Source organism: Tupaia chinensis, unplaced genomic scaffold (genome assembly GCF_000334495.1).
Source record: "Tupaia chinensis unplaced genomic scaffold, TupChi_1.0 Scaffold000126_2, whole genome shotgun sequence".
Lineage (NCBI taxonomy): Eukaryota > Metazoa > Chordata > Mammalia > Scandentia > Tupaiidae > Tupaia > Tupaia belangeri.
The window spans coordinates 5,898,834-5,915,317 of NW_006159594.1; positions in this window are offsets into that span (position 1 = coordinate 5,898,834).

Here is a 16,484-nt window from a genome sequence, read left to right on the forward strand (position 1 = left end):
CCTCTCAAAAAAAAAAAATGAACTATGGAGTATGAGTTAAAATTTTTTGATATGTAAAGTAAATGTTTGTGGAAAAATGTAAAAATAAAAAAAAATTTAAAAAAAAAAAACCTCATGCTGGGCGCGTGTGTGTGCGTGCCCAAGATCCTGAGAGGAGAATGGAGGAGAAGGAATTGTGATGTGGCCATCCCCCCAGGGGGTAATTTCTGACTTTCTGTCTCTCTGTCTCTCCAGTGAATTCACATGCCTGATAGCAAAAATCTCTCTTTAAATCAAACAAAAAAAATATAGATATTTTCATGGGGCCAGCAAGTGCCATAGAGGTTACAGTACTGAACTCCCACATGATCGACCATGGTTTGAGTCCTGTACCTGACAGTTTGAAAATCATGCTGGGCATGTGTGAACATGTTTGCCCAAAATCCCAAGAAGAGAATAGAAGAGAAAGGATAGCAGCATGGCCACAATGGGGAGTGATTTCTCACTTTCTCTCTCATTGTCTCTGTCTCTCCTGGAGCACACACATCCTTTGGCAATAGCCTTTAAAAAAATCTTTCAGGTTTCAATTAAAATATCCATATGCTCTAGAAATTAGAACAAAATCAAATCGCAAAAATGTTTAAATAAAGTTGTCTAAGTTAATAAGTACTTATTTCTTCATTGTCTTTTCATTGTAACACATGAAATCATTGAATTTAACCAGATCTATTTACAACTTTTTTCTAGCTATTTTGTTATACCAGAGACGTATCTGGATTTAAATTTTTTCTATTATGTCTTGGATGGCCTATTGATATTGTTCATAATATAGTTATCGTACAACTGGGCCTCTTTCCATGGCTAAATAAATTGACAACATCAAAAGAATTAGCTCAATATAATTGCCTGAACATTAATTAACTGTCTGGCAGCCTTAGATTATAAAATGTTATTATCCAAAAAACTATCTAGTTTCCATTGTGTTACAATTATATTTTGCTTTGTTTTATATTGCAAATGTTTTTGCCAAATTTATCTGTACTCAGCATGAACCAATAACAATAAAATATTATGGTGATTTTAACAATGAACTTTTGAATTTGAGATTTTAATAAGAATAATGTCACATGAAGAGTTGAAAATGTCTCTCCTGGGAAAATTATCCTAGTTTGTTGGTTTTATTGTTTCTATTTTTATTGTTGCTATTGTTTTTACCTTGCTGTAACATTTAATCCAATGTAAATAATAGCTACAAATATATTGAGAAAATCTCCCCACATCCAAGTTACATATTTGAAATATAAATGCATGGTGAAATGAATTAAAGAGTACCATATTGTTTTTTGGGTAATTTGTTTGAATTTTCTAATTTGAAATGTCTTCTAACCATGGTCTTCAATTGTAATACATATTAACTTTTTAGAAATTTTAGATGTGGTCTTAAATGCTATTTATTTTCTATATTATAGATTGAATTCCACAATGTTCCTTGGGAACATGTTTTATTTGCTTTTCATTCTTATGTAAAGTAATATGAATGGGTCATAAAGGGAAACAAAATTTTTTCACTATTTCTCTTTAAAATAATCTCATTTCCAAAGGCCACAGTCATTATAGTTACTGAGCCCTGATGTTCAATCTGATCTTATTCCTGCTACTAACACTTGAAACATCTTCATAGCCCAAGGATCTAGGAATTAAAATAAAAATTATGAAATGTATAGTTTGTTTCTTATATTAATTTTTTAGTAGGTGTTTTATGGAGATAATGAAGTGTGGAATTATCCCATTCTTATCCCATGCTAGTTCTTCTCCTAAAAATTTTGTGACAAAAGTACTACTTAAAGTTTCAAACACTTGTTAATTTCCCAAAGCAAAACCCTAAGGCATAGAAGCAATTTCTAAAAATCATAAAGGAATAAATAAATATATTTAAAACTTTAGCATCAAATGTAGGAGAGTGATTAAAATCTCTACTCTTTTAAAATATTGCTTGATAAGGAACTGCTTTCAAAAGTAGTCATGAATTTTTAAAAATAGATTGGTTACACAACAATAAAATTAAAAAATATTTTCTTTTAGCAGGTAATTTCATCTGAAGATAGATTTTGTAATTTTTTAAAAATAAAAACATTCAGTGCTGAGAGGTGGTATAATGGTTAGAAGCACATGACCATCCATGGTTTGAATTCTGGACCTGATGGCTTACTTTCTCACTTCACCTCCTCTCTCCGGCTCTTCCAAATGGAAAACAATAATAATAATAAATAAAGTTAAAATAAAATGATTTTTTAAGAGAAATTTTTGTATAGGGCACATGTACTTGTCAGAGAGACAGAAAGCAAGAAATCACCCCCTCAGGGGGGATGGCCACACTGCAATCCCTTCTTCTCCATTCTCCTCTTGGGATCTTAGCATGAATGCATGTACATGCTCCTGGTGTGAGTTTAAGCTGCCTGGTCCAGGGCTTGAGTCACAGTTGACTACTGGAAGTCCAGCAATATAACCGTTATGCCATCTGTTGGTTCCATGTTTTGAACTTCTTACAAGAATTATTTCATTTTCCAATTTTTTTTTTTGAGAAGTTTTTGCTATAGGGCGCATGCGCTCGCCAGACAGACAGAGAGAGACAGAGAGACAGAAAGCGAGAAATCTCGCCCCAGGGGGCTTGGCCACGCCACAATCGCTTCTCCTCCATTCTCCTCTCAGGATCTTGGGCATGCACGCACACACGCCCAGCGTGAATTTTAAGCCACCGGGTCAGGGACTCGAACTGCGGTCGACTACGTGGGAGTCCAGCGACATAGCCATTACGCTAACTGCTGGTCCCCCTCATCTTCTAATTTGAAAAGAAAATAATTCTTAAAAAAAGTTCAAAAAATCAGTATTTTCCTTCAGATATATAGGAGAGAGAAGACAAAATGGGGTTAGAGTAAGATAAGAAAAGAACAGTTGATTAACCAGGAACCTTTGGGACAAATTTTTCTTAATCGTGTGTACTTCATTACATTTAAGACTGACCTCCATTTAGTTAGTTTCTAGTATTGCTGCTTATAGCGTTTTCTGAAGAAAAGCTTGACCAGTCTTTAATTTTGAAGATTTTGGTTAAAAATACACTTCACAGTCTGCTATGTTTAACTTATGACTGAAGACAGATTTTATTTATTTAATAAATAACATTTTATAACCATTTTAATGCAATATTTAAAAAACAGTATTCATTCCAGTTTTTCAGCAATTTACTAAAGGAAACTTCCATTTATAGAAATTATATTGACTGTTCATTTCAGTTTCAGAAGACAAAAGGGCCATTTTCATTAAGATAACACAAGTTTAAATACTCTGCAATATATCAAGAGATTGCAAATTTAAACCACAAACCATGTTCTGCCAGAATGGCTAACTTGTTTTAAAAAAAAAATGAGTTTTTCTCTTTCTTTCTTTGCCGACTGAGAGACAGAGAAAGAGTCTACACAGGATCTTTTTTGCCTTGATCCACCTCTTGCCTCAGCCAGTACACATCACAGTGCATGTGGGTACAGGTCTGTGTGCTCACAGGTCCTGGGACGTGAAACCAGAACCTTCCTCATTTTGGTCCACTTGTATTGCCACTGCACCACTACCTGGTGCCCTTTTTTTTTTTTTTTTTAAATAATAACAAGATTGGTAATGATTGGAGCAATATGAAATCTTATATAAAGCTAATAAAATTGTTGATGGATGTAATTACTTGAGAAAAATCTTTAGTAACATCTGTATATCAATGAATAATGCATATAATGTGTCTCAACAATTCTAGATTGTTGAATGACCTATTGACCAAAAAGTAGTGTAAATGAACGTTAACAGATTACTATTTGTAATAATCACAAACTGGAAACAACCCATGTAAAATGTAAAAAAAATATAAAAATAATGATGTATTGGTGTCATAGATTATTTTATAACAAAGAAGATGAGAACAAGATCTAATCAAGTAAACAACAGGAATGTCTCCTAAAAATGTAATATTGCTTTCCAAAAGAAAGCAAGTATAGATGAAAACAGAGATGCTTTCTTGTTCTATTTGCAAAAACTTCATAAGTAGACATAACTCATCTGTGATGATAGCAGTCAGGATAATTGTAAAACTTTATCTGTATTTTTGCCACAAATGTGAGAAGTGGGAGGCAGGAGGTGGGAAGAAGGGTTGCAGTCAACCTAATGGAACAGAAAGAACTTCTGTTGTGCTGTAGTATTCTGTTTCAGCCATGCTGGTTACACAGTAGTATTTATTATTATGAAGTGTATTGATAGGAACACTTTTTAAATTCATTTGAAATTCATATAACCTCAGACAAGCCATGTTGGTTCATTCAATGACATCTAATACATGTGCATTGTTGTGTAACCACTACTTCTATTAGTTCCAAAATATTTTTGTGCCCTTAAAGAAAACAATAGACTTATTAATAACACCCCCTTCATCTCCCCAACATAGGCCCTGACAATCATCAGTCTGTTTTATGCCTCTATTTATTTATAATATTCTGAGTATTTCATGTAAATGAGATCACATAACATGTGACCTTTGCGTCTGGCTTTCTTCTCTTAGCATAACATTTTCCAGGCTCTTCTATTTTTTTTTTTTTTTGGAGAGGTTTTTGTTATAGGGCGCGTGCGCTTGCCAGACAGACAGAGACAGACAGAGAGACAGAAAGCGAGAAATCACCCCCAAGTGGGGTTGGCCACGCCACAGTCCCTTCTCCTCCATTCTCCTCTTGGGATCTTGGGCACGCACACATATGCGCCCAGCGTGAGTTTAAGCCACCAGGTCCGGGACTCCAACCGCAGTCGACTATGTGGGAGTCCAGCAACATAGCCACTATGCCAACTGCTGGTCCCTAGGCTCTTCTACTTTGTAGCATGTATCACTACTTCATTCCTGGTTTTTTGTTTTTAGGGTTGGTAGTTTGCTTTCTTCTTTTTTTTTTTCCCTTTGGCTTAATAATGTTTTTTGTTTATCCTTTATATAAGTGGTTGTACATTAGCATTGTTTTCATCTTTGATGTATTGTGAATATTTCCACTGTGGACATTCTTTTACAAATGTTTGCTTAAGTATCTGTTTTAAATTATTTGGGTATATACCTAAGAGTGGAGTCATCTGGTCATTTTATGTTTAAATTTTTGAGAAACTGTGAAATTGTTTTACATAGTGACTATATTATTTTACATCCATACCAGCAAGGGACAGGGCTTTAATTTCTCTTCTTCATGGCAACAGTTGTTATTTGTTTACTTTTCTGGTTATAGACATCTTAGTGAGTATAAAATGCTTTTACTTGAGTTTTTCTAAAGTCTGGTGACATTGAGCATCATTTTTGTGTTTGTTGATCATTTGTTTTGCTTCTTTGGTGACATATCTACTCAAATTCTTTGTCTATATTTTGTGTGTATGTCTTTTTGTTGCTAAATGTCTGTACATTGCTATTTTGCACATTGGTAAATATATAATTCATTGAAAAATTAATATCTTAAAGACAGAATGATATTTTATTGGGGGACTACAGAAAGGGCATGAAAATCTATTTCAGATATAACAATGAAAATAACAGGCTGTGCATGATCTTTTTTCTTTTACATTTGGAAATGAGAAGCAATGATTATGAAAAGCTATCTTCATATAATAAACTTGATTTTTTGCTAGCAGAATAAATAAATATAATTTTATTTGTGTGTCTATTTCTAGGCCCTATATTAACCCATACTATTAGATGATGTTTTTGATTAAAATAAAATTCAGGGTCCGGAAGGTAGTGCAGCATGAATGTAAGTGGATGCACATGGGAACGGTTTTGGATGTGTGCTGGGACCTTCCTAAGCAGGCCAAACGCATGTGCATTGCCTGTGCTGTGGGCTGGCTGAAACTGGGGGCAGATTGCGTTGTGAAGACCATGTTGGGGGCTGGGGAGGATAGCAGTCAGCTCTCTGTCTCTTTTTCTTTCTCTACCTTTCTAACAGAGCAAATAAATTCATAAACTTTAAAGATAAAGTGAAATGAAAATCAAATAGGTGATTTACATGCCATTTTTGAAATGAAACATCTCAATAGATCATCTCAACAAGTATCTTAAATACACAACTCTAAACGAAATACACAAAAACCAAGTAATGTTCCCAACACCCCACAAGGACGAGCGGCTGTATGGGAATGTTACCTGTGCCGTCCGTCAAACAGGGCCTTGTGCTTAGAAGAGCTCCACACCTGGCTTAAAAAATTCATTGTTGACATGTCAAAATTAATGATATTTCAACAAAAGGCTCCACATGTTTATTTTTCACTGGAGCACACAGATTATGTAGCTAGTCATGTTTTCAATAAATAAAAGAAGTGAAATTAAAAGCCAAGTAAACGTAATTTTGAAACAAAGAACATTCATGTTTTTGCCAGAAGAAATATAAACTATTTTGGCATAAACTGAATTTAATTTACCTTTGACTTTGACATTGAAAGGTTTTCCTCTGATAAATTTAGAGAAGTGGCTATTACGTTGTGGATTTTTTTTTTTTTAATATTGATTCTTAAGGAGTTTCATTGCCACAGATAAAAAGTTTAAAGTTTAAAAAAAAGGATTTTTGTTTTGAGACAAAATACTGATGCTTTTGTTCCTCCAAAGTGATTTTGATGTTAAGTAATGGAAGTAGTTTTTCTTTTTTTTTTTTTTAATATTGATTCTTAAGGAGTTTCATTGCCACAGATAAAAAGTTTAAAGTTTAAAAAAAAGGATTTTTGTTTTGAGACAAAATACTGATGCTTTTGTTCCTCCAAAGTGATTTTGATGTTAAGTAATGGAAGTAGTTTTTCTTTTTTTTTTTTTTAATATTGATTCTTAAGGAGTTTCATTGCCACAGATAAAAAGTTTAAAGTTTAAAAAAAAGGATTTTTGTTTTGAGACAAAATACTGATGCTTTTGTTCCTCCAAAGTGATTTTGATGTTAAGTAATGGAAGTAGTTTTTCTTTTTTTTTTTTTTAATATTGATTCTTAAGGAGTTTCATTGCCACAGATAAAAAGTTTAAAGTTTAAAAAAAAGGATTTTTGTTTTGAGACAAAATACTGATGCTTTTGTTCCTCCAAAGTGATTTTGATGTTAAGTAATGGAAGTAGTTTTTCTTTTTTTTTTTTTTTTTTTTTTTTTTTATTGAGAATATGGCAAAGTGTATGTGTGTGTGTTTTCATTTGAGAGTCACTGTAATAAAAATATCATGTCATAAAATTACAATTTGAGAAACTACTCAGACACAAAATTAAAGAGGGTTTATACTGAATCTTTAAAGACTCCTCAAAGCTTACTTGATAAGTTTATTTATAACAATGCTTCCGGGAGATCTATGCCTTATTCTAGTAAGTTTGACTTGGATCATGATCTTTTGACCAAATGTGATGTGGTTATATTATATATAATGAAATTCTGGCTTGCAACTTACTGTAGTTTTTATTTTTTTCCTTCCTCCCACTTCTGCAATGACTTGCCTTATTACAGTTTCTCCATATTTTCAGCTTATTGATATACTTTAGATAGCGGAATTGATTTTCAGCAGCCAATCTTTTCCCTCTTACATTATTTATTATTGCACAAATTCAGCTGAGAGGAGAGAAAGTCTTTTCACTTGACTTGTACATAGACTAACCTCATTTTCATGACATTGTACAGTATAATTTTGCTATTTATTCAGATGACTAAAATATTGAGCATGAAGATTACTCATAATGAAAATGATGAATAAATAAAAACCTTATTTGATGGTACACAATATTGAAACTCTGGATGCATCTCATTATGAGAAATGAAATCTATCGATAGTCTAGGCTCAAAATTTGATTAATTTTCAAAATAAGGAATATGAAGTTAATTCCTGCTAGCACAGAAAATGTGAATGTTTTCAAAAACTTTTCCAATAAAAGAGTTGTTTCCACAAAGGTGATTAGAAAGAAAGGAGGTAAAAGAGAACAAACTTTAATGAGTCAAGAGAAAAATAATTCTGAGTAAAAAAGAACTTCAAATGCAGTCATCTTATGCTAAAGCAGGGTAGGACTATCATTACATAATTCTGCTAACAATTTTGAAATAAATAAGAAATGAATATACAAATTATTATGCCACTAGCCTTCCTTTTAGGATCCTAAAGGAAAAGGGCTTTTGAGTTTCAATTTGAGAGGTATAGGGAGAGTCTTTATTCAGTTGCACTACTCATGTGATAGCGGAGATAACATTTGTTCTAAGTCATGAATTTTCGTCTATAAACTGAGGTAGCTGATTTCTTTTTACCGTTTTGTCCCAGTACATTATTGCATTTTGGATATGGCGTCTTCTTTCTGGTGGCTCAGTTTCCTGCAGGAAATACTGAGGACAACACGGACATTATAAACTGGGCCAGCCAGTAGCAGGGTGGTTGGGTGGCTGGATCCCATGTATGATGTGAGTCCCAGATTCACTGACTTGAAAAACATGCTGAATGTGAGTACATGCAAAACCCAAATTCTGAAAAGCAAAGGGATTGTGGAGTGACTACACCCACTGGGGGGAAGGGTGCCTTCTCACTTGCTCTCTCTCTGTTTCTCTCTGGCTAGTGCATGTGCCCTATAGAAAATTTTTTTAAAAAATGTATAAATCAACGTGAAATACAAAGCACCATAGAATCAAACAGTGGTCTATAAAGTAATTACTTTAAATTTCATCAAGATGTATCTCATAATAGACTGCAGCTTATTGTACATTTTTCATCATTTAAAATGATCAACTATTGATTATTTATATCTTTAAATACAAATAATATGTGTTAGTAGGACTTATTATTAAAAATATAATATAAGACACACTGAATATAAAGGAAGAATATTAAAAAGCTTCATTTACCACAAAGAAATCGAACCTATAATATTTATACATTTTTTAAGAACAACTTGGGGACCAGCAGTTAGCGTAATGGCTATGTCGCTGGACTCCCACATAGTCGACCACGGTTCAAGTCCCGGACCTGGCGGCTTAAACTCACGCTGGGCACGTGTGCGTGTGTGGCCAAGATCCCAAGAAGAGAATGAAGGAGAAGGGATTGAGGCATGGCCAGTGCCTCTGGGGGTGATTTCTTGCTTTCTGTCTCTCTGGCTCTGTCTGTCTGGTGAGCGCACGCGCCCTATAGCAAAAAAAAAAAAAAAAACCTCTCCAAAAAAAAGGATAATTTTCTTCAACTTTATTGACTTACTAATTCTATTTATCTATTTACTTAAATTTTTACCAGAGAAAGAGAGAGAGAGAGAGAGAGAGAGAGAGAGCAAGCTGCTAGGTCCGGGACTCAAACCATGGTCAGCCATGTGGGAGTCCAGCTCCTTAACTTACTTGCCACCTGCTAACCCCAGTACTCACATTTTTTATCTTACCAAGTTCAAATGTCTTAAGGAGGAATATCATAACTTAAAATAATTTAGAAGTATTCTTTTTCGATGAACCATTTGTTGAGCTTTTTTTTTTTTTTTTTAAGAGGATTTTTTTTTTGGCTATAGGGTGCATGTACTCGCCAGAGAGACAGAGAGATACAGAAAGACAGAAAGCGAGAAATTCCCCCCTCCCCCCAGGGAGTATGGTCACGCCACAATCCCTTCTCCTTTCTCCTCTCGGGATCTTGGCCACGCATGCACATGCGCCCAGCTTGAGTTTAAGCCTCTGGGTCCAGGACTCCAACAGTGAGCGACTACGTAGGAGTCCAGTGACATAGCTATTACACCAAATGATGATCCCTGAGCTTTTATATATAATAGCCACCATAGAAAAATGTCCAAGAACTTTTGTAATTTTGCCATTGTTTGATGTCTCTCCTAGGATTCCATGAAAAACAGCCTGAGATATGATCTTCCAGGTGGTTATTTATGAGATGAACTTAAGAAGTTGGAGACAGGAAATGAGTAGAATGGGATGAGGAAAGAAGAAAATCCAATAAAATGGTGCATTGTGTAGGTTACTGATTTAGGCTAGAGGAAGTTCAATTCTCCTAGAATTCCCTTAGAAATATTAAAAAAAAAAAAATGGTTACCTAAAAGATCAAGGACCAGATTATCCAGTCAAAGACCCACAAAATATCATTTTTCAGATTATTGAATTTCTCAGAAAAATAACTTTTCTACCTTGTTTTTAGAAAACATACAAGCTATTCTGGAAATCACTACATATTTGTATCTGAGAGTACTGCCTCATTCACTTCTACCTCACATCTGCTCTACCGTTCTCCATAGTCTGAGGTTTTCTGAGCCCTCTCTTGCTTTCTCCCTACTTTCCTTCCACAGAGGTCAGAGCAGCGTTGTGTCTGAAAGCTTCCCTACTCTACTGCGCTCCTTTTGCCCCTTATTTTTCAGAGACATTATTCTCCAAAATTGTTCAACCCTTAAATCTATCTCAATGACTACTTCGGGAGAACCCAAATGATGAAGTATTATTTGACATTTCTTTACCTGCTCTCATTCTCTTCTCTAGCATGCCAGCACTATTCGAGCAGATAAGTTAAATGTCCCAAGTGCTTAAAACAGTATCAGACATACAGTAAATATTCAATATAATGCATTATATGACAATCATGATGTTTAAAGCCAAGATCATTTCTAATTATTAGACATCTAGATTGTATCATTGACTTGTTATAGTCCTATTTCCCTATTCCTAATTCTATAAACTATTTTATTAGAAACTTATCCTCTCTGAGAACTCAGGAAACTCCAACGATCAGAGTTAGCCTTGAAAAAACATAAAAACATAATTTATTATTGCTTTCAGATTTATTAGTCAACCATAAACTTAAATCTTTTGAGCAGGGTAAGCAAGAATTAAGAAGGCAATATAATAGCTCTTTTTTTTTCCATTATAGACAGACCTCTGACATCCTCCCTGGTAGGAACAAGATTAGAAAGCAAATAAAGAATATGAGAGGTATTTCACCCTCCTATTGATTTACTGGATCTGGCGTCACACTAACTTACTCAGTGAATGCATATCTAAAATAGAAGCTGCTTGTGAAAGAATTAGAAATGAATCAAGGAGAAGACAAATGAGAACACATTTGTAGTGATATAAAAATCAATTTTATAAATGTTAAACATAGATATATCTTCTCTAGTTTCTCCTGTGGAGTTTATATTGTTCCACCACAGAATATACATAGCTGGACATTGTTTCTGCCTGTCATCGTACACCACACAATTCTTCCGTGATATGAGTACCCTAAATGTGTGTACATGAATGAAATCAAATCATGAAATAGGTGGCAAACAAATGACCTCAGAAACTACATTGTGAGCATAGATTCACTCAGAGTGAGAGCTATAAAAATTTGGCCATTTGGGGACCAGCAGACAATGCATGTAGTTGACCGAGGTTACAGTCCTGGACCCAGTGGCTTGGAACTCATCCTGGGTGCGTGTGCGAGCATGATCAAAATCCTGAGAAGAATGGAGGAGAAGGGATTGTGTTAGTGGCCATCCACCCAGGGTGGGTGATTCCTCGCTTTCTGTCTCTGTGTCTCTCCTGCGACTGCATGCACCATATAGCAAAAATCTCTCAAAAAACAAAACAGTAATATGAAAATCCTTTGTATCAGAATCCATATTCTATAATAGAAATTATGCTATGGTTAGGTGTTTTCTATAATAAGGGTTTGTGTAAAAGCCTGGATAAATAAATTAAAAAAGTAATAACTATTAATAAGATGGTGATTAAATGAAATACATTCTTGCAACATCATAAATAAGATGACACATCATTCTTTCTGTAAGAAAATGATAACTGAGGTGCTAATGAGGAAACATTTGGCAGATGGAAAATGTGTAGAAAAAAAAAGAGAGAGAGAAAAATAGAGAATGTCCATTATGAAATTAATGGTGATTAATTAGCAGATTATTTCACAAATTGTTTTTATTATATATGTTTATTAGGATTAAAGTATGAATGATATTTCTATAATTTCAAGTTAATTGTTGATATGTCATGGATTTTTCATTTGTATCCTTGACTATACCTTGATTGAATAAAAAAAGAAAAAAGAAAATGATAATTGTTTCACAGATCAAAAATCAAGTTGAGAAATGCAAAGGACCCTGAATAGATCAACCCAAGATCTTCTCCAATGTACATAATACTCATTGACCAACACACAGAGACAAGACACTAAAATTGGCAAGAGAGAAACATCAAACTTTAAAGGATATCCCATCAGGCTAGCATTGGACCTCTTGTTGGAAACAATGCAAGCAAGGAAAGAATGGGAAAATACATTCAAAGTGTTAAGTGAAAAAACAATCTCAATCAAGAATACTATACCTGGCAAGATTATCCTTCATATAAGAAGAAAAGACAAAAACATCCCAAGATAAAACCTAAAAGAATTTATCAACACCAGACCAGCTCTCCAAGAAATTCTAAAAGGATTGCTATACCAGGAAAACTAAAGTCAGACACACAGAAATAAAAGTATAAAAGACAACCAAGAGAATGGAAGGGACAAGTCCAGAAAGATCAAAATAACATTGAATGTTAACTTCTAGAATGTAAATGGGAAGATCAGACCACAGCAGCACTGCACATTCAATAGAAGTGATATTAATTACGTAAGACTTAACTGGTGAAATAGAATTTTATGACTTTTGAGTAAAATATTACCAATTTTCTTCTATGCTTTGTTTTCCATATTTAAGGATTTTTGTCCTCTCTTGAACTGTCGACAGGTTCATCTACCTACCTTTTTCCTGGCTTTCAGTCGTAAGCAAATTTCTCTTTACAATTTTTTATTTTGATTTATTAAAACCAAAATTGCTTTTCTTGGAATTAAAAATTGCATTAAAAATACCTATTTAATGACTGCTGTAAGCTATACAGCCCCAGCTAGGTGCTACTTTATAGTATGCCCATTCTCCTCACTGAGGTTTATAAACATGTGTCCATAGATATGCATATATCAGCTGCACTGTGATATTGACAGTACTTAGGTGGTATGGTGGTTGAGAGCACCAGACTCCCACATGGCTGACCATGGTTCAAGTCCCAGACCTGGTGGCTTGCTTTCTCACTTTCCCTCTCCCTCTCCTTGTCTGGTCAAATAAAAGAAAGAAAGAAATAAAGAGAGAAAGAAAAAGAAAGAAAGAAAAAGAAAGAAAGAAAGAAAGAAAGAAAGAAAGAAAGAAAGAAAGAAAGAAAGAAAGAAAGAAAGAAAGAAAAAAGAAAGAAAGAAAAAAAGAAAGAAAGAAAGAAAGAAGGAAAGTTAAATAAAATAATTCTTAAATAAAGGATGTTTTGTGAATCAATAAAATGTGGGGGAAAAGGCATGGAAAGCAACTGTAGATACCAAAAACAGTGTGGGAGGATGGTGGGAAAATGGCAGAGGAGGAGAGGGAAGGAATCAAGGGGGAACAAATACTTAAGGAACAAGAAATGGAAAATTATTTGCGATGTTACATGTGTGGTAATATCCTTGATTGAACCAATATGCAGTGTATTCTGGATGGAAAATCTCATTTTGTATGCTGTAATGATATGCAATGAATGAATATAAATAAATAAATGGAAAATTTGAAAAATCAGGTTGAACAAATGTACAAACAATATGAAAGTGTTTATAAATGGATAACTAGTTTTGATACATTACATGTGTAAATTCTTTTAGTTTATTTAACACAATAAGGAAGGTTCTACTATCGTTTAATGAGAGGAGAAACTGCATCACAAAGACAAAAATATTTGAAAAGTTCCTTGAATACGTTTGGCATGTGAAGGTCTTTTCTACATATTAAACAATTTAAAATAAATGTAGGGAATGATGAATATTCAACATGAATTACATTATATAATGAAGAAAGTTTTTTTTCATAAATTTTAACTTTCTTATGCTTGTACTGATAATTAAAATATTAAATAAATCAATCATTTAGAAAAAATGGGTAAGATATAGGTAAAATAAAAAGACTATCAATTAATGCAACTGTTGGATAAAATAAAATTACATTAACTTAGAATATTTTCAGCTTCCTTATTCATTGTCAGATACCTTAACATACAATGTTTCCCTGATGTTTGGGCAGTCATATTTCAAATACAGTCTAGAATGTAATTCACTCCTTGAAGCCAGTATAGTTTTTGAATAAAACAAAGTATAACTTCTGGCCCTGTGAAAGAGTGCAGCCAATTCAAATACATAATAAGTTGTATTTCATTTTCAAGAGAAATTTGAGTGAAAGACTGTGATTAAAACTCGCCTCTAGGAATGATAGTACTGGAGGCCAATGGGAAGCATAGTAGTTAAGGCGTTGGATTCCCACATGACCAACAGGAGTCCAAGTTCGAGACATAGCAGTTTAAAAATCTCACTGGGCATGTGTGTGGGCACACTCAAAATCCCTAGAGGAATGGAGGAGAAGGGATTGGGGCATGGTCATTCCCTCTGGGGAGTGACTTCTCACGGTATCTATCTGTCTTTCTCTAGGTGAGCACATGTGCCCTATGGCAAAAACCTTTAAAAAAACCCCCATAAAGTTTTAATTTCTTTATGCTTTCCTTCCTTTCCTTCATTCTTTCCTTTATCCTTTCTTTTTTTTCCTCTCTCTCCTTTTTTTCTCCCCCCCCCCCCCAATTTCAAGTATAGGTCATTTACTTACCACTCCTTAATCTAAAACAATTCTGATTTATTGGGCTTAATTTGGGAGTTCTCTGCTCTCCTCTTTCTCCTACCTTTTTGGGTCACATGAATTCCCTTCTGATATAGAAATTCATGGAGGGCCAGCTGGTGATAAAGTCATTTAGACGGCTGCATCCCATATGGCCCAACTGTGCAGTTTCAGTCCTTGACCAGTGTTTTGAAAAACATGCCAGGTGCATGTGTTCAAAATCCTGAAATGAGGAAGAAATGGAGAAGGGATTTTGGCATTATCATTCTCTACCAGGGGGTATTCTCATTTTCTTTGTCTTTCTCTCTCTGTATCTCTCTGGAGAGCACACAGGCCCTCTGGTCAAATTTTAAAATGATAATAAAAAAATGCACAGGAAACTAAATAGAAGTGGTGATGAATATAGAACTAATTAATATATGATTTCATAAGATATCAAATGGATTTTCCCCATATCAAATTTATCTGAAGTTGCATTTTCTAGGATTTCTTTTCCTATTTATTTCAGTTGTTCATATTCTACTTCTTTGCCTAGATTGCAGATTTTGATAGTTTACTAACAAAGAACCAAAGACATTTTTATGTGTTCCAATCTGTGGAACCAACAGATAAATCTCTTATTTGTCAACAGAAAAGGTTCTAACAGCTTTGTTTGGAAGGGAAGCATCAAAGACAAAGAAGTCTTCACAGAGAGGAAACCATCTTGCTGGACCCAAGGATACTTTTTCCAGGCCTGTGTGAAAACTGTTTTGTGCTAATAAGGAAACTGAAACAAAACAACTTTTTTTTTGAACTTTGTTACTTTATCAATCATATTGAAGCCATGGTTTCTAATATTATGTTTAACTATGTAACAATCTGTATCTCAAATGTGAAATTCCTCTTTTGCAATTTTCTTCCTGGTAAAAAGATCAGGGTTTTCATGTTAAATAGTTTTATTTAACATACTGGAAGTTTATTTAACCTCTACAAGATAAACTTCACCCTCTAGGGAAGAACTGGTTGCTTACAAACATGAAAACAAAGTATATACTTGTACAGAAAATAGTAGTAATTAATACAATTTGACTATTTCTCTTTGTTTTCATGCTAAATAGTTTTATTTAACATACTGGAACAAGTTTAACCTCTACAAGATAAACTTCACCCTCTAGGGAAGAACTGGTTGCTTACAAACATGAAAACAAAGTATATACTTGTACAGAAAATAGTAGTAATTAATACAATTTGACTATTTCTCTTTACTTACATTAAAATGTTATGCCATCCTCTCCCTTAGTCTTTTTATCTCAGAACTACTAAAAAAATCGTTAATCAGTTAAGAGGTTATTAATGTCTTAATGAGGTATAATGAATAAATTGGGGTGGTTGGGAGCATATAAGATGATTTCCAGAGATCCTTGCTTCCTACTAGGTAGACCCTTATACAGTGCCCTCCCCTTGTCCCTGGACTGGATTTATTAGCTGATAATTCCCTTTTAACCATGGGGATGTGTTTCAAGACCTCCAGTGGATAGCTGAAACTGCAGTTAGTATCAAACCCTATATGTAGTATGTTCCCCCCACACACATACAAAGCTATGATAAAGTTTAATTTGTAAATTAAGCAAAGTAATGGATTAACATCAATGAACAATAATAAAGTACAATTATAACAATATGCCAGCATCACTACTCTTGCACCTTGGGGCCATTTTTAGATAAAATAAAGGCTTCTTGATACAACCACTACAATACCAAAGCAGTCAATCTGATAACAAATAGTTGTTGAGAAACTTAAGGTTTAGTATCTTATGCTGCTTGGATACACGGGACCAAGGGATGATT